Source organism: Schistocerca cancellata, chromosome 8 (assembly GCF_023864275.1).
Source record: "Schistocerca cancellata isolate TAMUIC-IGC-003103 chromosome 8, iqSchCanc2.1, whole genome shotgun sequence".
Classification (NCBI taxonomy): domain Eukaryota; kingdom Metazoa; phylum Arthropoda; class Insecta; order Orthoptera; family Acrididae; genus Schistocerca; species Schistocerca cancellata.
Window position 1 is genome coordinate 23,899,436 of NC_064633.1, and position 25,224 is coordinate 23,924,659.

Below are 25,224 nucleotides of genomic sequence, written 5' to 3' on the forward strand. Positions count from 1 at the left end.
TCAGCCACATGTGAAACGTCAACTACGACTTGCAACAAATGATGATGCCCAAGTAGGTGTTTTAGCTGCCGTCGCGTCTAATCCGCGCATCAGTAGCAGACAAATTGCGCGAGAATCGGGAATCTCAAAAACGTTCGTGTTGAGAATGCTACATCACCCGAACCAGGAATTGCATGGCGACGACTTTGATAGTCGTGTACAGTTATGCCACTGGGCACAAGAGAAATTTCATCGATGGCAATCTAAATGGTGCAATGTATGCTGATTTCTTACGTAATGTTCTACCGATGTTATTACAAGATGTTTCACTCCATAACAGAATGGCGATGTACTTCCAACATGATGGATGTCCGGCACATAGCTCGCGTGCGATTGAAGCGGTATTGCATATTTCATGACAGGTGGATTGGTCGTCGAAGCACCATACCATGGCCCGCACGTTCACCGGATCTGACGTCCCCGGATTTCTTTCCGTGGGGAGGGTTGAAGGATATTTGCTATCGTGATCCACCGACAACGACTGACAACATGCGTCAGCGCATTGTCAATCCATGTGCGAACATTACGGAAGGCGAACTACTTGCTGTTGAGAGGAATGTCGTTACACGTATTGCCAAATGCATTGAGGTTGACGAACATCGTTTTGAGTATATATACATACAAAGCAGTGTGTGCAGCACAGTTGGCCATTAAGGAGTCCAGAAAGAAGAAAAAACTTGGAAAAAAGATCAAGTGGATGATATAGTATACAGTATGCTACAGGGTGTTTCTGAGTACTAAAAATAAAAAATTAAGCATATATTAAATGAGTTACAGTCTTTTGAAACTTTAGAAGCGGTTCCTGAAAATGCACATGTTCTGTTGTATTTTTCCCTAAATCTCAGAAACCACTTCGATTAGAGTATTCAAATTTTCAGGGAGTAATAACAGATATCCTGAATCTACTGAATTAAAAGAAGAACGTAATGTTATGTATAATTAAAGTTGTTTAGGATAACGTACAGAAAGTACACAAAATTTTAACCGTGTAATTAAAAAATTGCATTTCCGAAAGCGGTGGCTGAATTGCAATTATCGTAGTTCACTAGTCTCAGAACATACAGTTTAATGCCCTGTAAAAGTTTCATGTCAATGGCTACAGTGGTTCCTGAAACACAGGGAAGTCAAGTCACTAAATTTCGCATTGTCGGGATAGGGCGTTCCAACTCCCCTTATGGGGGGTAGGAGGTCAAACGGGCCGACTTTGACCAGGAGAGGCACCACAGGACATTTCAATTTCCACTGTCTATACTTTTACAAATAAATTCATAAAACTTTGTCAGCATGACCAGGAAGGATTCAGGATTCACTCATAGCACTGGAAGTGCAAAAACAAAACAAAATAATTTTTTTTTTAGATATGAAATTTCATCATTTGTTCACTTACTGTTGGCTGCATTTGTTGCTATAGGTACATTTTTCTTCACAAGTAAGAGAGATTCTTTTATGAATTTTGCACACCATACAAACCATACTTACAGGTGTATGAAACTCTATAATTTTCCGAATCTATTAAAAACTGTTGGAAAAATTGTGATAATTAACTACAAAATTTGATTTTTTTTTCTAAACATAACGTTTAAAACGTAACAGCTCATTCATTTTTTTTCATAAATTAAATAGATTCTATAGTTTCCGACACCTTTAAGTATGGTTTGTATGCTGTGCAAAATTCATCGAACAGTCTCTCTTACTTATGAAGAAAAGTGTACCTATAGCAACAAATGCAGCCAATAGTACGTGGAAAAATGATGAAATTTCACATGTAAAAAAAATTATTTTGTTATGTTTTTGAGCTTCCGCAGCTACGAGTGTGAATCCTGAATCCTACCTGGTCATGCTGACAGAGTTTTATGAATTTAGTTGTAGAAGTGTAGACAGTGGAAATTAAAATGTCCTGTGGTGCCTCTCCTGCTCCAAGTCGGCCCGTTTGACGTCCTACCCCCCTGAAGGAGATTCCTGACACCTGCCAGTGCTATTGACAGCTTTCAACTGCGAAGCGCAAACGGGTGTAGACGAAGCCTGAGGCACGGTGGAAAGCCATCCTGCCACCTGGCGGCTTGCCCAGCGTCTGCCTTCCGGGCGCTCCTGAGAACAGAACAGCGAGGCACGGCATCCGCTGCGAAGCGGGTCGAGTAACGGGAGTGTCCGTAGAAAGTGAGTACAGGCGGGCGGCGGCCACAGCCATAGCCGCCGTCTGTTCTGCCAGCCGGTTCCCACGCCCGCACCGGCAGCCGAGACCGGAGGTCGCAGGCAATTCCTCGCATGCCTGTCTCTGGTCAGCAGGCAGCAGGAAATCGTTCGTAACGGAGAGAGAGGTAATACAAATGGAAAATCAGGAAACACTGGCGCACGTTAGGGGCAGGTTGATGTTTGGTTTCAGTTTACTGCAACAAACGTTTCAATTGTTAGTCGAAGAGATGACAAAGAATGTGAAGTAAAACTGCGAGAGAAAACAATGTTGAGTTTCGCAGATGATATAGGCCTTCAGAAAACTAACCACGAGTTAGAAAACCTGGACAGCTTACATCGAGCTACCAAAAGCCATGGGCCAGCGATAGATGGCGGCAGTAACGCGTATACAAGGTAGAAACGGGCAGTGCATTGCCGGAGCAGTCTGTACTCCACGTCATATATAGCAACGACAGGAATTAACACACTTTGAAAGCGGAAGAGTATTTGGAGCTAGACGCATGGGACAAATGGATCTGACCACTTTGGGGCTTAACATCTAAAGTCATCAGTCCCCTAGAACTTAGAACTACTTAAACCTAAAGACCTCACACATATCCATGCCCGAGGCAGGATTCGAACCTGCGACCGCAGCAGTCGCGCAGTTCCGGACTGAAGCGCCGACTCACGCATGGGACATTCCATTTCGGAAATCGTTAGGGAATTCAACACTCCGAGATCCACAGCATCACGACTGTGCTCAGAATATCGAATTTCAGACATTATCTCTCACGACGGGCAACGCAGAGACATACGGCCTTCACTAAGCGACCCAAAAGCAGCGGCGTTTGCGTGGAGTTGTCAGTGCTAAATGACAAGCAACACACCGTGAAATAACCGCAGAAATCAATGTGGGACGTACGACGAACCCATCCGTTACGACAGTGCGGCCAAATATGGCGTTAATGGGCTATGGCAGCAGACGACCGACGCCGAGTGCCTTTGCTAACAGAACGACATCGCCTGCGTCGGTTCTACTGGGCTCGTGACGATATCGGTTGGATACAAGACGAATGAAAAGCTGTAGCCTGGTCAGAAGCCCCTACTTCAGGTGGTAGGGTCTGATCGTAGTGTCTGAGTGTGGCGCACACCCAACGAAGCCTTGGACCTGAGGTACTGTGCAAGCTACTGGTGGCCCCATAATGGCGTGGGCTATGTTTACATGGAATGGACTGGGCCCTCTGGTGAAACTGAACCGATCAGAGACTGGAAATGGTTATGTTCGGCTACTTTCGAGACCATTTGCAGCCGTTCATTGACTTCCATGTTCCCAAAGAACGATCGAATTCTAGCTGATGACAATGCGCCACGTCAGCGAACAAACTATTTGACCACCCCGATCGCCCGACGTGGGACACAATCGAGAAGTCAGTTCAGCACTTGCAACACGTTTGCAGTTATGAACGGCTGTACAGACAGCAGGGCTCAACACCACTGAAGGGGACTTCGAACGACTTGTTGAATGCATGCCACGTCGAGTTGCTGCATTATGTTGGGCAGGAGCACGTCCGACACGACTTTAGGAGGTATTCCATGACTTTTGTGCCCTCAGTGTACTTAGGCCCCGACTGAAGGAGAAATAGAAGAAGAACGATGCATACGATGGGCATTAGCAGCGAGAACATATACTATTACTGAAGTGTCGGCAGAATTGCCAACACTGTTTTTAGAGTAGGCCGAAATGCACGCTATAAGCTCACGCAGGCTGGCGTGAGGTCTGAAACAGGATACGTAATGAATGCTATAAAGAAAAGTACGTAGCTTCTGGAATACTTGACTTTAATCCACATTTGCAGAACATTGCTCTTGATGATACAGAAGTATTATAGCAATTGAATACGGCGCCTTGCTAGGTCGTAGCAAATGTAGCTGAAGGCTATGCTAACTATCGTCTCGGCAAATGAGAGCGTAATTCTCAGTGAACCATGGCTAGCAACGTCGGCTGTACAACTGGGGCGAGTGCTAGTACGTCTCTCTAGACCTGCCGTGTGGTGGCGCTCGGTCTGCAATTACTGACAGTGGCGACACGCGGGTCCGTCGTATACTAGCGGACCGCGGCCGATTTAAAAGCTACAACTTAGCAAGTGTGGTGTCTGGCGGTGACACCACAATTACAACATAAAAACTGTGCATGACGCTTCGGAACAGAGAATAGAATTTAACGTATGATCGACGGAAGAAGAAATCAGACACGGGTTGACACACTGGAAGTAATACACTACTGGTCATTAAAATTGCTACACCACGAAGATGACGTGCTACAGACGAGAATTTTAACCGACAGGAAGAAGATGCTGTGATATGCAAATGATTAGCTTTTCAGAGCATTCACACAAGGTTGGCGCCGGTGGCGACACCTACAACGTGCTGACATGAGGAAAGTTTCCAACCGATTTCTCATACACAAACAGCAGTTGACCGGCGTTGCCTGGTGAAACGTTGTTGTGATGCCTCGTGTAAGGAGGAGAAATGCGTACCATCACGTTTCCGACTTTGATAAAGGTCGGATTGAAGCCTATCGCGATTGCGGTTTATCGTATCGCGACATTGCTGCTCGCGTTGGTGGACATCCAATGACTGTTAGCAGAATATGGGTTCGGTGGCTTCAGGAGCGTAATATGGAACGCCGTGCTGGATTCCAACGGCTTCGTATCACTAGCAGTCGAGACGACGGGCATCTTATCCGCAAGGCTGTAATGGATCGTGCAGCCACGTCTCGATCCCTGAGTCAACAGATGGGGACGTTTGCAAGACAACAACCATCTGCACGAACAGTTCGACGACGTTTGCAGCGGCACGGACTACCAGCTCGGAGACCATGGCTGCGGTTACCCTTGACATTGTATCACAGACAGGAGCGCCTGCGATGGTGTACTCAACGACGAACCTGGGTACACGAATGGCAAAACGTCATTTTTTTCGGACGAATCCAGCTTCTGTTTACAGCATCATAATGGTCGCATCCGTGTTTGGCGATATCGCGGTGGACGCACATTGGGAGCGTGCATTCGTCATCGCCATACTGGCGTATCAGCTGCGTGATGGTATGGGGTGCCATTGATTACACGTCTCGGTCACCTCTTGTTCGCATTGACGGCACATTGAACGGTGGACGTTACATTTCAGATGTGTTACGACCCGTGGCTCTACCCTTCATTCGATCTCTGCCAAACCCTACATTTCAGCAGGATAATGCACGACTGCATGTTGCAAGTCCTGTACGGGCCTTTCTGGATACAGAAAATGTTCGACTGCTGCCCTGGCCAGCACATTCTCCAGATCTCTCACCAATTGAAAACGTCTGGTCAATGGTGGCCGAGCAACTGGCTCGTCACAATACGCCAGTCACTACTCTTTATGAACTGTGATATCGTGTTGAAGCTGTATGGGCAGTTGTACCTGTACACGCCATCCAAGCTCTATTTGACTCAATGCCCAGGCGTATTAAGATTGTTATTATGGCCAGAGGTGGTTGTTCTGGATACTGATTTTTCAGGATCTATGCACACAAATTGCGTGAAAATGTAATCACATGTGAGTTCTAGTATAATATATTTGTCCAATGACAATGGCCAATAGTGTAATTTCTGCGGCATCGAAGCTGTACCGGTATTAAGTATTTACAAAGGGATTCTATACAGAGTTCCTGAAACTGTACGTCTGAAATGAAGTATTGCACTGGTTTATAAAGTGAACTGCAATAATACCAGAAAACGAGGAACTCTAAGTCTATGAAATTTGTTTTTAACAAACCAGATGCACGTAAAAATTTTTACTGCAATTGGTTTCAGTCACTGATTACCTATTTTGGCGTTAGTCATTTTCAGGTCAGTTACAGCTAGGGCTAACCTTATGTCCGGTTTCCCTGGATTTGTCCAAGTTAAGGTTTAGGGAGTCCTGGAGGGGGACGGGGGGGGGGGCGTGTTTATACAACTGTCCCTGATACACAAGTACTTTTTTGTATCTGGAGAAATCAGAGTCATTGAAAAAAAATTAATAAATCTTTACTAAAATTTATGAAATAACCACAGCGGCGTAGGTAGTTTCTCTCGTTTTGTTTTAAAAAACGAACTTATTGTCGCCGGACTGAATGTGTCCGCGAAAACACCCGATTTCACCCGCATGTCCAGCGTTTTCAAAGTCTTTGTCCAGGTTCGGCAGCTTAAGTGACGATGGGCCTAGTCACAGCATATGTAAAATAAAAACTACAGTTAACAATTATATTACAACATACGTAAATACATAATTCACATTTGCATAGCGTCCATAATGTAGGTAAGATACGCAAACATTACAAATTTTTCGCGCTGCTCGATTAAAAAAAATGTCCCGCGTTACGCTCTTTCCGTACATCATGTACACGTCACAGTTCATAAGTGCTGCAGATGGATGGTACTAGAGTCTCTGCGTTAATCGTAAAAGAAATGTCGGGTCAGTAATTTTTGTGACAGTCGAGAAAAGGCGATTGTAATGTTTGGATAGTGATTACATGAACACGTAAGAACACTGAATACTTTTTTATTTCATAAACTGAACATGTTGGGTGTATCGAATGTGGAATACCGCTACTGGTATCCGGAGTGTTTCCAGAATGAGGCAATTTCTCAAAATATAGTTAGACGTCACTCTGTAAACGGAATGAAACAGACGCAATAATTCTGTAACACTCATGTGTTGAGACAACACAGCAACAGTATTCATATGACTTATATTTAGCTATAGGTCGGCTGACTGAAAAACATCACAGCACTAGAACGGAAAACTCTAATAACGCTTTACAATTCTTTATGTTTTAGTCTGGGAATTGCTAGGAGAACTAGAATACAGAACGGAATTTTTCGACACAGATTTCAGCGAACAGAAGATAACTGCATAGCTACAGTGTACTAGGCAAGTAAGGAACCCTGCAGTTAAACATACCATTCTAAGCAGGTATGGGCAGTTCAAACAGCTTATCCATTTAGCGATATTGCAATGGTGTCCTTCTGATGCCAAGTTGCATTTCTCAGTGATAAGTTGTTTAATGGTTCAGCACACGGCAGTGGCTGAACCCAGATGATGTTATCTTAATACACTGGGTTTTAAATGGGTATTTTGCAGCGACTTTGAGCCAACAGTATTTTCCATTTGTTGATTAACCCTGACCACAGTCATAGGAGATGGATTACATCTGGATGCTTCGGTCATTTCCTTGAAATATTCAAGAGTTTCCATTAGTGTCATTGCATTTCATATTCCAACATTTTTATTTACGGCCACGCACTGGGAATGTAATTTTTATCTTCTTCAAGCCACTAATTTGATCGAGAGTAACGTAATGAATAAAGGAACGACGGTGAAGTTTCTATTTTGGTCACCAACAGAATCACAATATTTACAGAGTGTCCCAGCAGGAACGGTCAGTATTCATGTATGTGACAGGAACGATCATTCGAAGCAAAGAAGTCGAGTAAACATGGGATCTAAAAGTTGTCTTAAGAGCTATGAACACCAACATCTTCCATACTGTGAAACAAATCTCTTATACCGCACGCTTTTTACTTTTCATGTGCTCTAAAGAGCATATCCTAAGAGCAACGAATACTTGTTCATCTTCGCTACATGAAACATCTCTTCTATTGAACAAGTGCTCATAGGTTTTAAGACATGCATTCCATAGCCCATGTTTACCAGATTTTTTTGGTCCGAGCGAACGTTCCTGACTGTCATATCCCTAAATATTGGCCATTCCTCTTGGGACACACTGTGTACGGAGATCTTCAGTGTCCACATGAGTGACGAAGTGAAAAAGGAATGACCTCACTTTATTTGCTCACTTTCTCGCAATGCATTCAGGATAAACGTAAATAAAAGATTTACCTGTTGAAAGAACATGGGTATTGAACGAATACGTCGAAAACTGCTGCTTAATGTACGCTAAACGTCATTGGTTGCTATATTTGGCAGGGATATATTTTTTTGCAAAGTCTATGCAGATAGCTACCTTCTTTTTACTTTTCCTTGCAACCAATTTACTGCATCAGAATTCTGTTTGCTCTGCCCTCTCAAGCCCTGATGAGTCACCACTGACTTGCCTGTTTCTCTCCCCTGAATAACTTAAGTGGTTCTTTCCCTTTACAGCAACACTTTGAATGCTAATATCTCTGGACTCTCTCTATCTTTTTTCCAGCTCCAGCCTCTCAACAGATGCGTATGATCAGTCTGAACCGAGCTGCAGCAATAACTCAGTTTCGCAAAGAATGACTAACGTATTTCTTCATCCCGAACCTTCTTATATATAAACATTTAGATCATCCTCAGAAAGTGTTTCTTGACTCCATTTTGAATGCTGCAGCTACCTTCTGTTCTACAATTTATGGCACAATTTGTCTAAATGTCACTTTGATACTGAGAGGAAGTGTGGGGCGCAAAAATTGTAGAGGCAGACCAAGACTTTTATAAGTATAACGAATTGTACGTAGCACAAGTACCCTCTGCCAGGAGTCTTACAGTGATTTACACAGTATAAATGTACATTACACTGAGCTGCAGGTTGCGAGGAAAACACAAGTAAGAACCCTCCAAATACCTTAGCGACGAATGTGTAAAGTTTGGATGCATGCGCGTCGCTTGCAAACATATATTCCACTCTGTAAAATTGTTGGTGCTCTGCCGAACGCCTGTGAACGGCAAATATTGGCTACGGCCACCAGCAATCTACGTTGGGGATATTTAGCTCTGCAAATAGCTGACACACCCACGAAGGACCACTTTGCACTCTACGCTGCAAGAACGTGGCCTTCGGTTGCCTTCTCCAATCCCTTCTTCTACGACACTTGGTTTCGTTCCAAAGCTCTGCCTAGTCTGTTATGACCACTTGCAGCATTATCAATAATTACATAACCATAACGCCGCAACTTCATTCCCTGCGCCTAAATTAGTTTCATAAATTCGCAGATGAACAGAATGGCCAGTATCTTGAAAGGATGATATAAGGTGAACATGAACAAAAGCAGAACGGGGATAATGGAATGTAGTCGAATTAAATCAGGTGATGCTGAGGGAATTAGATTAGGAAATGAGACACTTAAAGTAGTAGATGAGTTTTGCTATTTGTGAAGCAAAATAACTGATGATGGTCAAAATAGAGAGGATATAAAATGTAGACTGGCTATGGCAAGGAAAGCGTTTCTGAAGAAGAGGAATTTGTTAACGACGAGTAGAGATTTAAGTGACAGAAAGTCGTTTCTGAAAGTATTTGTTTGGAGTATAGCCATGTATGGAAGTGAAAGATGGACGATAAATAGTTTACTGAATAGAATTGGGGAGAAGAGGAATTTGTGGCACAACCTGGCTAAAAGAAGGGGTCGCTTGGTAGGACACATTCTGAGGCATCAAGGGAAATGTAGCATTGGAGGGAAGCGTGGGGGGTAAAAATCGTAGAGGGAAACCAAGATATGAATACACTAAACAAATTCAGAAGGATTTAGATTGCAATAGTTACTCGGATATGACGAAGGTTGCACAGGGTTGAGTGGCATGGAGAGCTGCATCAAACCAGTCTCTGGACTGAACACCACAACAGCAACAACAAATTCGCTTTCAGTTATGTTACTGTCGACGAACTGAAAAGGGCAAGTGAGGAAAAAATGATAGGAACCAGTTAACATTAGTGGGCATTTCAGAACGAGGTTTCCTGTCTACAATACAGCAACGCCAGACTGAGTTTTCGAAACTCCCCCATAGCAAATATAAAATCCCCAAAAATGATACCATTTTAACAACTTTTCCGCAAATATCTTAAACCTATTTATTCTTTTAAACTGTTAGCAATGTGGGCATCTTGAAGAGATGGAATTGTGTATCTAGGGCCGTGAAATTATCGTACATATCAGAAAATTATAAGTAAACTAAAATTTTTAATTTCTAAATCGGAAAAATACCTTGACCAGAAAAACAAGAAACCTGCTGTAGGGGTGCCACATCTGTTTTCGTTATTTTTCTACTGATTTATCATTAGAGCACCAGTTACACCTCAGTTTGCAACTGGACCCCTCTGTCCACTATGCTACTTTGAACACAAAATCCGTGCCCGTGATAGTTATTCACATCCCCTGAAAGCTCTTAACCGCCACTATGTCATTGCCTTAACTTAAATTATAACAAATCACACCAATACCGACGCATTTTCTACACATCCTCAATAACCGAAACAGCATATATTCATAGAACATACGTTATAATATAAAAAGCCATCAAATAAAAGCTTCAACTAAAACGATGAAATCCAATATAGTGCCTCATCAGAACTCGATACGACCACGAGAGCCGACAACAGACATTCCAAATAGTCGAAACTGGATATGTACAAGCTATTGTGATGTGTCATCGTGGTGAACCAAATGTCTCCCACAAAAGCAAAGGTGCATCGGCTAATTTGAAGAAAGAAAGAAAAAGAGAGAGAGAGAGAGAGAGAGAGAGAGAGAGAGAGAGAGAGAGAGAGAGAGAATATCTAGAAATCTAACGATGAGTTATTTGAACTAAAATATCAAAGACGGCTTTAGTGTAAGGCTAGGCAGATAAAATGCTTCCCCCAATTTCCCTCCTATGAAATTTTATCCCCCAAAAAATTTCCTAAGGTTTCCGTTCCCCCAAGAAAATTTTTTTCCCAAAATTATGGAAAAAGCCAGTCTGGAGTCGCTGAGAAACGCGAGTTATACTAGCATTGTCGGCATCGACTATGTTGCCACTTCCGCCACGCTAATAAGGAACCCAGATTTTTATTTCAAAATTAGGTGTATGGAAATAAAACGAACCCTTATAATCAATTTAATCTTAATAGTTATTAATATTTTAAGGTGAACATACTTAAAATGAATTGCAAACATTTTCTTGTTAAATTTTTTCAAGTAAAAAAAATTCTGTGTACAACGAATTTGTGTGTTTTACCTTGCAAAACAGGTGAAATTAGGATATTATTAATGGATTATAAGAACAGGAACGTTAGCAATGAAATAACGTATATTGTAAACTACTTTAAACAGGAAGCAAACAACCACACATGAGTTTTACACACACTTCTTAAAAACACTTCTTGCATAGTTACTGTGCCACAACTAATGTGGAAAGTTTTATTTTCCTGTATTTTGATCTAGTTGCCCCTAATACCGCTTCCTTTTCTACCTCATACTCATTTACCTCTTCCATGCCTTATTCTGAATAACTGCCACGTTCGCTTCGGTAATCTAGATCAAGATCCGAGTCATGGGTGCAGCTGAACTCGCACTCTACTTCACCGAGCATATGACCGTACCCACTCACACAGTTTAGGGTCACTTACTTTCACGCCGTTCAATCTAGGATACCAACAAATGCTTCGTTGGAAAAATCTCTTACACAGTATCATGGGGTCAATCTTGTTCCACGGGCACAAACTTACCTGCTGTTAGCACAGCCATCTGGGTTGCCAGGTGTTCGGTTTGTTACCTAACTGCTCTGGGGACTGATGACCACAGATGTTAAGTCCCATAGTGCTCAGAGCCGTTTTTGAACTATGGGAGTTAACATATATGGTCATCAGTCCCCTAGATCTTAGAACTACTTAAACCTAACTAAGCTAAGGACATCACACAACACCCAGTCATCACGAGGCAGAGAAAATCCCTGACCCCGCCGGGAATCGAACCCGGGAACCCGGGCGCGGTACTGCTCTGCATTTCAGCCCTGTATTTGACGTTCGGTAAGGAAGCATGAAGCAAGAATTGCTGTGTATTTTTAAGAACTCCATTCACATCACTAATTTTGGCAGTCTCTATGAATACCCCGTATACTAAATAAAACGTTGGAACAATTAAAAAGTCAAGCTTCTAAGTTCACAAACTTGCTTTTGTGGGAAAACGTTTTTAAACTCATAAGAAACGCCTTACATGAAAATATTATCCAAACGATAATGGCGGGGCCGGTGTGGCCGTGCGGTTCTAAGCGCGTCAGTTTGGAACCGCGTGACCGCTACGGTCGTAGGTTCGAATCCTGCCTCGGGCATGGATGCGTGTGATGTCCTAGGTTGGTTAGGTTTAAGTAGTTCTAAGTTCTAGGGGACTAATGACCAAAGTCCCATAGTGCTCAGAGCCATTTGAGCCATTTTGATAATGGCGGTTCTATGCCCATGCAGATAGAGTCTTAAGTCACATGAATCATTAATGACTTGACGATGGAGAAACAAATTGTGTGTTGATACGATAAAAACTGAATTATGCAGTCGTAATTTGAAGTTTGCAACATGCAACGACTTTTATCAAAAAATTAAAGGTAACAAAAATGCATGAGTGCTCTAACTAGCAATGATAAACATAATTTTTAATATTTTCTAAATGTTTTATTGTGTTCACTGTAAGCTCAGTAAAGCCTTTCGCCAGCCAATGCTGCGTAATTTCGTCAATTTAATCTGCCGTAAGTGCGGGTTTCCTCGGAACTGTCATAGTTTTATGGGCCTCCGGAGGCGTCCTTGTGGGAGGGTTATTTCTTCTTGTATCCGGAGAAATTCGACTGCCTGGAAATGAATAGATTTTAATAAGTCTTTGTTAAAATTCACTAATTTAAAACTACCGCGTAGACGGTTTCCTTCGTATTATATTAAAAACCAGAGGCAAACACGCTTAGCCGCTTTCGTACACACATATTTTCCATACTTTCTTGCTGAGAACACTGAGAAGCCACTGACAGTCGACAATCGCATGCACCGTGCCTTGCCCAGTCAAGTCGGATGTGCAAGTGTTATACGTCGCACATCACATATCCATGCTGCAAACATATCTCGGTACTGCAGTATAGCGACTTATGTTAAGACAGTATCCGTGCGGGGCAATAATTCGATTTGACACATGTGCGGGCTTTGTCTGGGAGCGGCAACTCAGATGAGGCTACCAGCTGTTAAAGCACAGTCATTGTGTTCCACAGCTCAATGGAAACTGGAAGGTACTGGCAAGGGAAACTCCCCGTCACATTAGATTTCGTGGTAACATGAGATAAAAAAGCCCATCAAAAACTGAATACAGATCAAGCATGAAAACAGAAAGAAGCTGTACTGAAATGTAAAAAAAAAAAAAAAAAATTAATAAAAAATAATAGAAACAATGAACGGTCGAAGCTATCAAGAGCAATATTGATGGAAGGTGAATAGCAGTGGCGTCGTGGTTAAGATTTGGATTCTACCTTTGTTGTTGTAACACTCAGTTACTAGAATTCTCATTTGTACACGTTTCCTAAATGTAATCTAGTAAAAAATACATAAATAAAAAAATAAAAATGTGAGGGAATTGTTAGGGGCAAAGCCTGAAAAGGATTAGTTCATTTCTTTTTTATGGAAGAGTTAAAGTGGTGGTGCCAAGTAAGAGGTGATTTGATTTAGTTTCTTTTATTTTTGGAGATTAAGAAAGAAGAAGAAAAGTGGTAATGGTGTTGAACTGTAGCACTGCAGTTCTCACAAGGGAAACTCAATAGTACGGCAGAGGTGCCGTGTTCAAAACTACCTCGTGTCACATATTTATTTTATGTTTTCACAACTTTATGAAACTTTCTTTCACAACTGAGAACTGCCCGTCTGGTCATTGAAATGTGTGTTTTTCTGTAGTCTTGGCAGTTACACTGGTTATAGAATATGAGTCATGTGGTAAGAATAGTTATCGTTGCACGTAAACGTGATGAATAGTGAGAGCAGGCGAGGTACCACACAGACGTCTGACAAAAATGAAAACCACAAATGAATGGGTGTGAACTACGTTACAACAAAGAAATTCAAGATACAAAACTTCCAAAACGGAAGGCAACTTCAAAAACGTTAGAAACATATGTTTTGACAGAGCACAGAGAAACTGTGTGGTATTACGCTTTCATAATTTCCTTGGGAGTGATCACATTCATATTCTTACGATCACCTAAATCGGGCAAGGAGGCATATCTCACTCACTAGGCGTACAAATTAAGTGCGTCGATAAGAGATTCCTATCATACGACACGTATTGTCACAAATGTTGTCGCCTTGTCACCAAACGTTTGGAGTTCCCATTCGAAAGCCACTTCCTTTCGACTGCTAATAGAGTAGTTGTGAAGAATCAACTATTATTATAGGTCCCTTCTCTACACCTCGTGGTTGCAAAAGGACGTTACACCACGACACAGGCACAGGCACAAATTTGAATAAAGCGAACAACGAGAATATTGGTACGTGGAAGGCGTGGCAGTCCAACACTATTTTCACTTAACCACGACGCCACTTCTGTTACAGGTTGATACATCCTTGGACCGTTCGCTGTTTACATTTTGCTCTTTTTCGCAGTTCAGTCCACCTCCTTCCCGTTTTCATGCTTAATCTGTGTTCTGTTTGTGACGGTCTGTCGACTGGGCTCTCCTGCCACTAAATCTGAGGGGGGAGGGTGGGGAGAGAGGGTACTATTGAGAGTTTCCCTTGTGAGAACTGTAGTGCTACAGTGTTACAAACACCCAAACTAAAAAAAAAAAAAACACACACAAAATTGCCTGCAGTTCGCATGAGACCGCACGCTGCTCGACGGGTTATGTATGAAATTTCTACGGGCGCCAAAATTTCACCCATTTCGAACGGAAACGTTACTACAGCTCCAATAAATGTCAAGAACAGACATATGTGGTTTTTGTAGATCGCAAAAAACGCCATTTCTCGAGGCAAATGCACAGTTATACGAAGATTTTGAAAGAGTAGTTGCTGAGCGAGATAATTTGGTAATCAACGGGAAATGAGTTATTGTGAAGAGCTCAGTAGCTTGGGAGACATGACTTAGTGTTTCACAGACAAGAATACACCATCGTTTAAAAAAGAAGAACCGATTTTTTTACGTGCTTAGAGCCACGACAGGTACATATACCGTATGTGAATTTAAGATTTTTTTTGCGCGACTTTTGTAGCTGAAAGTTTTTAAAGCAATTTTCTTTCGCCCCGAGTCTGTATCTCATAGCATGAGCAAAACTGTTTCTGCTCAGTGGAACGCGCTAAACGCGGGGGGTATTTTACAGCAAGCACTGAAGTTGTGTCTTCCGCGACCATTATCTTCGCGCTCGACTTGCGCCCTTGAGCGCCGAGAAGTGCAGGCGGTCCAGTCCCGCCAGTGTGTTGCGTTGCGCGCAGTTTCCTAACACCGGGGTCAAGGTCAACCGACCAGCATCTGGCCAGCACACCAAAACACAGGCAGCACCAGCGCCAACGACGACGGCGCTCCGAACTATCGCTGCATTCCGGGAGGACGAGTTTGGGTGGGGGGGGGGGGCGGCGAGCATGGGAGGGGAATCACGATGCTTCGCCTTATCCGCGTAAACACGAGAAAGACGCCTCAGCTGATGTCACGCGACATATTAATATATCCGTAAGGAATCTCGTGCTCACATCTGAACCTCTGAGGCCAAGTGGGAATTCCGATAGGACACCGTGGGCAATTCCTTTGGTATATCTGGATTCCGGAGGCCCTGTTATTCAGACGTTCTGTGCAGTATGTTCTCTCATGTACAACGTGAGCGCTTTCTCCAGTATGGACACCCTAGGCAGGCTGCGATCATGTCATGTGGTGAGTGGCGCATCAGTTTAAGACTCCGCTGCACTATAAAATCACTCCAAAGGTCGCCAGCCTCACTTTGACCCGCGAGATACAGTTGAACATCACGACTCTGAAGTCAATAATTAAAAGCCCTGTAGCTATCTAACTACTTTGAAGAAGGATTCCGAAACCCGATCACTGAGCTGGAATGTATTCAGCGCAAACAGCTCATACACCGCCTCCATTGGGACGTAGTTGCTGCCGCCGGTAATTTCCACTGAACAAATCAGTAATACAGCTCAATTTCATTAGGGAAAAAGTCGTATCAAAATATCTCTTTCAAATTAGCAACAAATAAATTGAAATTTACCTGGTATCAATTAGCCCCGTCACTTTTATCCACCGCCACGTCCAGCTACTAATGCATCCACACGCTGCTCTCACGACTCTTTCTACCGCACAAGTCGATGCTCATTTATCTTAAAAAACCGCGGAGAAAAATGGGAAATTGCCTGCGCAGAATTCAATGGCGCGCACTTTCGAATGTTTTGCACCCTTTGCGAGCCGAAAAAATAGACTCGTTGATCACTGACTCCAGACTTCCGGAAGGATAAGCGCTTTAAAAAACACATCCGCCGGAGAGCGACCACCATTTGCCACCTCAACCCCATTGAGGGCTGGCAGCTGACTTCTCAACTTCACGAACTCCACATCGCTCCGCGACATTGCTAACCCTTTAGGCATTCCAGCCAATCAGGTACAATGCTGCCTCCTGCCAGGACACTGAGAACCTTTTCTGCAACAGACTGTGGAAGTTGCAGCCGTCGTGGGGAAATAACTCTTCCTGTTAAGTGCGATATGCAGTTCCCGGCCACAACCCATTCAGGAGAACTGGGGAAAGACCGACCCATCAGCTGCAGACTGGGAGAAAAGCGTCTCGTCCCTTCAGCCGGATGCAGGCTCAGGCGGCTACAATAGCGAGCAGGGGTAGTACAAATGGGTGGCCGGGAGACGACATGTTCCAGTGTTTTACACGGCTGTTTGTACTTTGAAAAACAAGTTGCAGTATATTTTCCTCATACCTATCACAGATTAGAGTTTGGCAGGAAAATACCTGTCCAATAATCAGAGTTGTTCTAACTGTACAGCACACTTTTTTATTTTATTTTATTTTTGTGGTGTCACCGCCAGACACCACACTTCCTAGGTGGTAGCCTTTAAATCGACCGCGGTCCGTTAGTATACGTCGGACCCGCGTGTCGCCACTATCAGTGATTGCAAACCGAGCGCCGCCACACGGCAGGTCGAGAGAGACTTCCGAGCACTCGCCTCAGTTGTACAGCCGACTTTGCTAGCGATGGTTCACTGACAAATTACGCTCTCATTTGCCGAGACGACAGTTAGCATAGCCTTCAGCTACGTCATTTGCTACGACCTAGCAAGGCGCCATTACCAGTTACTATTGATGCTGTAAAACGTGTACCGTCAAGAGCGATGTTCACCAATTATGGATTAAAGTTAAGTATTCCAGAAGATACGTACGTTTTTTGCTAGTCTCAATACCTTGTCCTGTTCCAGACCTCACGCCAGCCTGCGTGAGTTTAAACGCGTGCCTTTCGGCTTCCTCATAGTGGGTTGGCGGTCTTGCCAATCCACAACAATTTTATTTATTTATTTATTTATATTTTTTACACCACGCACAGACCTTGGAATTGTAATTGATGAGAAGGAATTTCAGACCTCCAGAGTTGGCTGTTTTGTGAGATCCGTACACCCATAAATGCTGTCGTGTTTCATCATAAAAAATGAAGCATTTTGTGATCAACCCCTCCATCGTTCACAGGCTGCAACAGTCACTCTCGTTACACCTATGTTGGGCGACAATGTAAGAATGGTTACGGGAGAATAGTTCGAGCACAGTTCCGCTAGCAAGCGCTACTGGCTACAGGACGCAACGATTTTCTCACGCTGCTGTACAAGGCCTTCTCAGCTCGTCTAGAATATTAACCTGTCGGCGAAAACTGATACGCCACATGCCAAGTTGAAGTAAAGGAAATTGTTCATCTACGAGACCTTTGTAAACAAGTTTACACTTACTCGAGAATGTTGAAACAGTATGTTGAAAAATGTGAAAGGCGTGGAAACATTGACGAATATAGCGAACATTTATCGTTCAGAAGTCTTGGCCGACGTGTTACAAATCGCGTAAGTGGTCTAAGGAAAACGCAAAACATGTCAGGACTGTTTATTTTTGTAACGTTACTGGTGCTACTGTGCATACAATCACATCTATACTAAGCTCGACTGTTCAAAATGTGTTCGAGATGAGTCCAAGACATTACAAAAATACAGTCCGCCCCCGGTGCACAGTGAACTTCAGCGGGTGTCACGGGATGTCCGCCCTGAACAAATGCAACGAGCAAAATAAGATTTAAAAAAAATTAAAAAAGTGGTCAGCGCGACAGAACGTCAATCCCAAGAGCCCGGGTTCGATTCACGGCTAGGTCGGAGATTTTCTCCTTTCAGGTACTGTGTGTTGTGTTGTGCTAATCGTCATCATTTTATCCCCATCGACACGTAAGTCGATGTACACTAATACACTTGCGGGCACGCTAAGATAACTTCTACAAACCATTCATTCAAATAAAAGATCTTAGATTTCGAGTCTAACCACGCGTTCACAACATCAATCACTGTAGCATCATTGTCAGATCGTCGTCCTTTGAGGTCTTTCTTTAGGTTTGGGAGAAGAAAAAAGTCTGAGCCAAATCTGGAGAATATGGCGGATGACGTAACAATTCTAACCCGCAGTCACGCAGTGTTTCCAGTGTTGCGAGGGCTTTGTACGCTGGTGCGTTGTCCCGATGCAAAAAACTCTGCGCGTCAATTTTCCGCGTCTTTTTTCCTTTATCTCTTACCTCAAACGGCGCAGTAGTATGATGCATTCATAGTTACGCCCTTTTGCAAGTAATCCACCATAATTACCCCTTCTGCATTCCAGAAGACCGATGCCATCACCTTATCAGCTGATATTTGCACCCAGAACTGTTTTTGGGATAGGATGTTTCCATTGTTGTGACTGTTGTTTTGTCTCAGGATCAGTCGTGAATCCACGTTCCGTCCATTGTCACATACCTCGCAATAAAGCCATCTTCATCCGCTTCAAATTGGAGGATGATTTCTTCACAACACTACACATGGTACGGCCCCTGGAGCCCTATTCTGTATCGTTCATACCGATCGGTGTAGTAGGTTAGGCTCTGTAGTGACTTCATTTTCGGTTCTTTATTGAAATATCCAATTCAGTAAGCTTCTGGGACTTGTTACCGAACCGTCTTCCCACCGATTTTACGACAATTTTAGTGAGAGGTTTTGGATTTCGGCCTGGCCCTGTCGATCGGTGAGCTGTGGTTTATGTACACCTATAATTTGTTATTTTAAACATATTTAGCGGTTTCAGGTTTGGATTTAATGATTGTGTTACTAAAGAATCACCAGAGGACGCATCCGGTTGGAAAGTAAGTTCATAATATATTTTTATTTGTTAGAAATATGGTTAGGTTAGGTTGTTACGGTGAATGATTACATCCAAAAAAGCTTTTCGGTCAATATTCTCTCAAAATACGTGTTATTTTTATGTAAATAAGAGTTTAAAGTTCATTAAATATCAAGACATCGGCTCTGCTTACGTATATTACATGAGTGTGAATTGACGTTGCTATTGCCTTTGTGGGCCGGCCGTTGTGGCCGTGCGGTTCAAGGCGCTTCAGTCTGGAACCGCGAGACCGCTATGGTCGCAGGTTCGAATCCTGACTCGGGCATGGATGTGATGCAGTTCTAGGGGACATGACCTCAGATGTTAAGTCCCATAGTGCTAAGAGCCATTTGAACCATTATTGCCTTTGTGTACTTTTTCCCACGATTGGGTTAGTTAGTAATTATCGAAACGTGTTTACAACTTTCAATGTTGTTGTTGTTGTTGTTGTCTTCAGTCCTGAGATTGGTTTGATGCAGCTCTCCATGCTACTCTATCCTGTGCAAGCTTCTTCATCTCCCAGTACCTACTGCAACCTACATCCTTCTGAATCTGCTTAGTGTATTCATCTCTTGGTCTCCCCCTATGATTTTTACCCTCCACGCTGCCCTCCAATACTAAATTGGTGATCCCTTGATGCCTCAGAATATGTCCTACCAACCGATCCCTTCTTCTGGTCAAGTTGTGCCACAAACTCCTCTTCTCCCCAATCCTATTCAGTACCTCCTCATTAGTTATGTGATCTACCCATCTAATCTTCAGCATTCTTCTGTAGCACCACATTTCGAAAGCTTCTATTCTCTTCTTGTTCAAACTATTTATCGTCCATGTTTCACTTCCATACATGGCTACACTCCATACAAATACTTTCAGAAATGACTTCCTGACACTTAAATCTATACTCGATGTTAACAAATTTCTCTTCTTCAGAAACGCTTTCCTTGTCATTGCCAGTCTACATTTTATATCCTCTCTACTTCGACCATCATCAGTTATTTTGCTCCCCAAATACGAAAACTCCTTTACTACTTTAAGTGTCTCATTTCCTAATCTAATTTTCTCAGCATCACCAGCAATAATGGAAATCAAATATGTGAAGCCTGATATTGAAAACCTTCCAAACTATCACGCATTTATGACTTACGCAGCACCTTTTGGCAACAAAGTCAGTCTACGTTCCTCTACACAACACTACAAGAATTGAGCACTATATGGCTCTTGTATGGCGTGGCCAAAAAGTGGTCAGCGCGCGGGAGTGCTATACGAAAGGACACGAGTTCGCGCGTGGGTGGATGAAAAAATTTTTTTTCCTCTACATATATACAACACGTTCTGAGACATTGTTATTCGTGTAAGTTAAGATTCTGTGCAATATTCGTACAATGTTGCAGCACATCGATACCACATTTGGAATCTCTCATGGACGTGGTCATGACATTGTTGTGGATACTTTGGGAAAGCAGCTAGCGGCTAGCAGACGACACAGGCGCGCTATTCTTCGAAGTACCGAAAATTGCGTTTATGTAAGTGCCTTTTTCTGTGTCTCGAGTGTCGTTCGTTTCTACAAATGTTACCAATTTTCTCAGGTAGGTAGGTAGGTAGGTCGGTCTCTCTTCAAATGGCTCTGAGCACTATCGGACTTAACATCTTAGGTCTTCAGTCCCCTAGACTTAGAACTACTTAAACCTAACTAACCTAAGGGCATCACACACATCCATGCCCGAGGCAGGATTCGAACCTGCGACCGTAGCGGTCGCGCGGTGCCAGACTGAAGCGCCTTTAACCGCGTGGCCACACCGGCCGGCTGGTCTCTCTCTCTCTCTCTCTCTCTCTCTCTCTCTCTCTCTCTCTCTCTCTATCTATCTATCTATCTATCTATCTATCTATCTATATATATGTGTGTGTGTGTGTGTGTGTCCGCCCGCGCGGGCCTTTTTATTATTTATTTATTTTCACATTTTTACCGTTTTATTATTAGTTCATTTTTCATTTATAAGCGTGGGAGAGAAATGGGATTTATGATCATCTACTGGGATATTGATTGTTTGATAAAGCAATGTAAGCTGCGAGTGGTTAGTCACATAATCTAGACAACGATTTAATTTCGGAGTCAATGTCACCAGAATCGCCTAAACCACTTTGGCGTCTATGTTTTTCTAACTGCCCGCCAGTTCTAGAGTAATGACGATTTATAAAGTAGGGAAGTAACGTTACCTTACAAAAATTTATAAAGCAGACGTACAGCAAGTTAAAATAATGATTACTTAGCAAATTTTTTTATGTCAATTTTTATGAAAACCTAATGAAAAAGTTTTTGGTAGCTCTACCGCCCGCCGCCCACTATGAAAGCTGGAACGTCCTCTGGTGGGCGGTAGGGACCAGGGTGACTACCGTTGGCCTAACCTTAACGATGAGCAACGCAGTTAAATACACTGACCTGACTGCGTGTTCATACTGGGGAAAACGAAGACGGCGTATTCTGGTTTGAATTAACGAGGCGTGTTTGGAAACTGCATCTTTACTGCCGTTTCAGTGTCTCTGATCGTGCAGTGCCTCCGTCCGCTTCTCGTATAGAAAATTCTGCTGCACAGAAGGCAACAGCACCGCAGCTGAGAATTGTGGAGCAGTCGAGTTACTAGCAGTGGAGCGCCCATTATCCAATTCGAACGGATCATTGGACCAACGAGATAAAAGTTAAGATGGGCCTGCCAACAATGGCGGGAGGAGAAGGGGGTGCCAACAGGCGCGAAGCCTCGAACGCAAGCGGCATCACCAAAGGAAGGTCACCGTTGTCTCCGCAACGTTTATTTTGACAGCCATCGGCACTTCAAATCGCAAATTTCAAATACTGAGTACCGACGACTAAGCAAAACTCTTCGAAGAAATACCTGTATCTGTGTACGAAAATTTGAAATTTCGGTCATACTACTTCTGAGGATGCCTAAATACAGACGGATCCGAAGCAATGAATCGCTGGAGGAAATTGACAACATTTTGACAAACCTGCTAGATTCTACAATGAGATCAAAAGTTCTGGAATGCAGACGCATTGAAAATGTAGTTGATAAAGTTTCCGTTACAGACGACAGAACTGCACGACTGTAGAGGTCACGGAAACAAAAACTGTTTGACGAACACACGACTTCTAGGAAACTGTAGAGGAGGAAAAAGCAGCGAAATAATTAGACATCTCATGTTCCAACTAAAGGCTTGATGGATGATCAGGAAATACTGGCGAGCTTGCTCCTGTACAAAAACTGTCATTGATGGAGAAATGCCTTATAAAGCGCAAGAAACGTCTGCAAATTTGAAAGGCGGGTGAACTAAAACAAATAATTTAAAATGAAAAGTCGCTGGTGGTACTGCCAAGAGTCCCGCGTTCGAGTCTCGGTCCGGCACACAGTTTTAATCTGCCAGGAGGTTTCATATCAGCGCACACTCCGCTGCAGAGTTAAGATTTCATGCTGGATACTGTGCTATTGTTTAGCAGCGCGAAATATTAAAATAAAAATGGCGAAATTTTCTACAAGCTCGTATTAGGGGTATGACAGATAACGTGTCACTCGAATCCATTCAGTCAATAAGAGCACGTTTAAATAAAATTTCTTATTGCAGCGTGTTTATAAGGGGTAATATTTTCAAACTCCAAAATCTTCACTTTCCATTACATTCATGAGGTATCACTCGTCGTACCACTGTCGTTCTATGAAATAGAACGCCAAGTTTCTGACTACACCAAACAACCATACATGTAATGAATCACAAAGAAGTATACTTCGAACACGGGTCGGAGGCTGATGATCACTATCGAAAACACTTTCTGTAGTAAACAACATTTTAGGTTCAGCACTTCCGAACAGATTTCACAATTTCATTTCAGCTACGTTCATTTCATCCACATAATGTCTATTCGTTTAATTTCAATGAAATAACTGTAGTTAATGGCTGTAACTGAAACAAAGAGCACTTGTATTCCTCCTCCGATATAGCACAGCTGTCAACATCCGCTCTACCCTGTGTAACTTGTTTGTATAAAGCAACTTCCTTGCTCGAGAACGCTACATTTATCTTTAAGTGGGCAGCATTGTATCAGTTCTCTATTATTATTATATTTGCTGTCAAGAAAAATAGCAAGTACTGTGTACGAATAACGTTATTTTCTAGTTTGCTGCAGATCTCCACTCAAGTATATCCTGCACAAGCGTCTTCGTTTCAGTATAACTACCGCAATCTACGTCTATCTTGACCTGTTTACTGTATTCAGTACTTTGTTTCCCTCTACCATTCTTATTCCCATACCTACTTCCACTACCAACTGAAAATGCCTCGATCCCTCAGGATGAACCGATTCCCCGTGTCAGTAACATTGTGCCACAAGTTTCTTTTATCCTAAATTCGACTCAGTCCCTCATTTGTTAGTCTATCTACCCATTCAAAAGCTTCTTATCCTAACTCCATATCGTCCACATTTCACTTCCGTTCAAGGCTACACGCTTGTGAAAAGACTGCCTAATACTGAAACTAATATGAGATGGTACCACATTCTTGTATCTCAACGCCTTTCTTGCTATTGTCAGTCTGCATTTTTGTCCCCTCTGCTTATCCCGTTGTCACCTGTGTGTATTCAGAATCTTGCCATTGTACTATGCATTGTTTCTTCAGTTTCTGCAAATACAATCAATCGCAATTACTTATTAGCGTCTCACGTCGTTAAATATCGACATCTATAAACTACAAACATGAGAGAGAACGATTTCACTTATTTCTACTACGTCTGTATAGAAAAAGTTTAGCATATCGTAAATTTGGCACTCCGCTGAGTGTGTGTGTGTGTGTGTGAGAGAGAGAGAGAGAGAGAGAGAGAGACGCATATATGAAATGCATGGGCATATCCTATGACTACTATACATTCTTCTTACATGCTAAAGTTGGCAACTGAACGGTGTAAACAAATGTTGTAACTCCTTTACCTACATCCTGTTTTGCTGGTATAGACAGTTTTCTTGTTTGGTATTTAAAATGTGCTAAGAATAGGCATAAAAGCTGCCAAAACACTTACGGCATTTTCTTTCAAATGTGATCACTGCCTCGGTTGGCAGTTCTTCCGTGCTAAACTCAAATACTGGCTACATAACAGAGAACTATCTGTCAGCGCCGGAAATGTGCATCCCAAACACAAACATAAACATTGCGAAATGTCAGATCACACATGTAAACAAAAATAGATTTCAGTTTTTTTTTAATATCGGTAGTCGTACGACTGTATGAAGTCATTGATAGAACCAGCTGCGTACTTACTAGCAGAGGAGAATCACTGCGTTCAGACAGAAAACGCCTGAAGGGAAATTCCGCGCACAGACACTGCAAACCAAACGCACGACCGTCCTCCAACGAGGCTGGTCAAACTCTGAGCCAGCGCGAACACGCTGAGCCCGGGCCGCTTCTCCCCTCCACGCGGGCCCGTCGGCGGCCCCGAATCGAGCGTAGCAGTTGAAACAGCAGGGACTGCGCAGGCGCACAGGCGACGAGTCCCGAGGGCATTTAAACGGTGCCGGCGAAAGATGGTGCCCTTCTGCACTTAAAAAGGTCAACTCGGCCGGATGAAAGAAGCACGTGCGTAGAATATGTACTACTTTCTTTGTTTTCCTCCTTCTTTGTTTTTCTTGGAGGCAATACCTGATTATTCTGTTTAACTGGCGGCTTGTGTGTCTGAAACACTTACTGTTGTTCGCGTAGGTAATGGAGGCGCACTTTGTTAATGTATTATGAGACAATTGTGTAGGCGCAGTAGCAGTTTTTAAAACTCTACACTTACTTCTGGACACAAAGAGAATGGTTCTACATCCTAATTTTCTTTCTGACAGAAAGGCTTCCTCT

At 43.0% G+C, this 25,224-nt stretch overlaps 1 protein-coding gene across 2 annotated transcripts in view; it reads right to left on the minus strand.

The window, feature by feature from the left end:
• Nucleotides 1-24,765, minus strand: part of LOC126094689 (uncharacterized) — a 507,242-nt gene extending 482,477 nt beyond the window's left edge. For both annotated transcript variants that reach the window (XM_049909212.1, XM_049909211.1), the window contains exon 1: nt 24,646-24,765. The gene's annotated coding sequence lies outside the window, so the exon portion shown is untranslated. The remainder of the gene's footprint in view (nt 1-24,645) is intronic.
• Between the last annotated feature and the right edge of the window lie 459 nt (nt 24,766-25,224).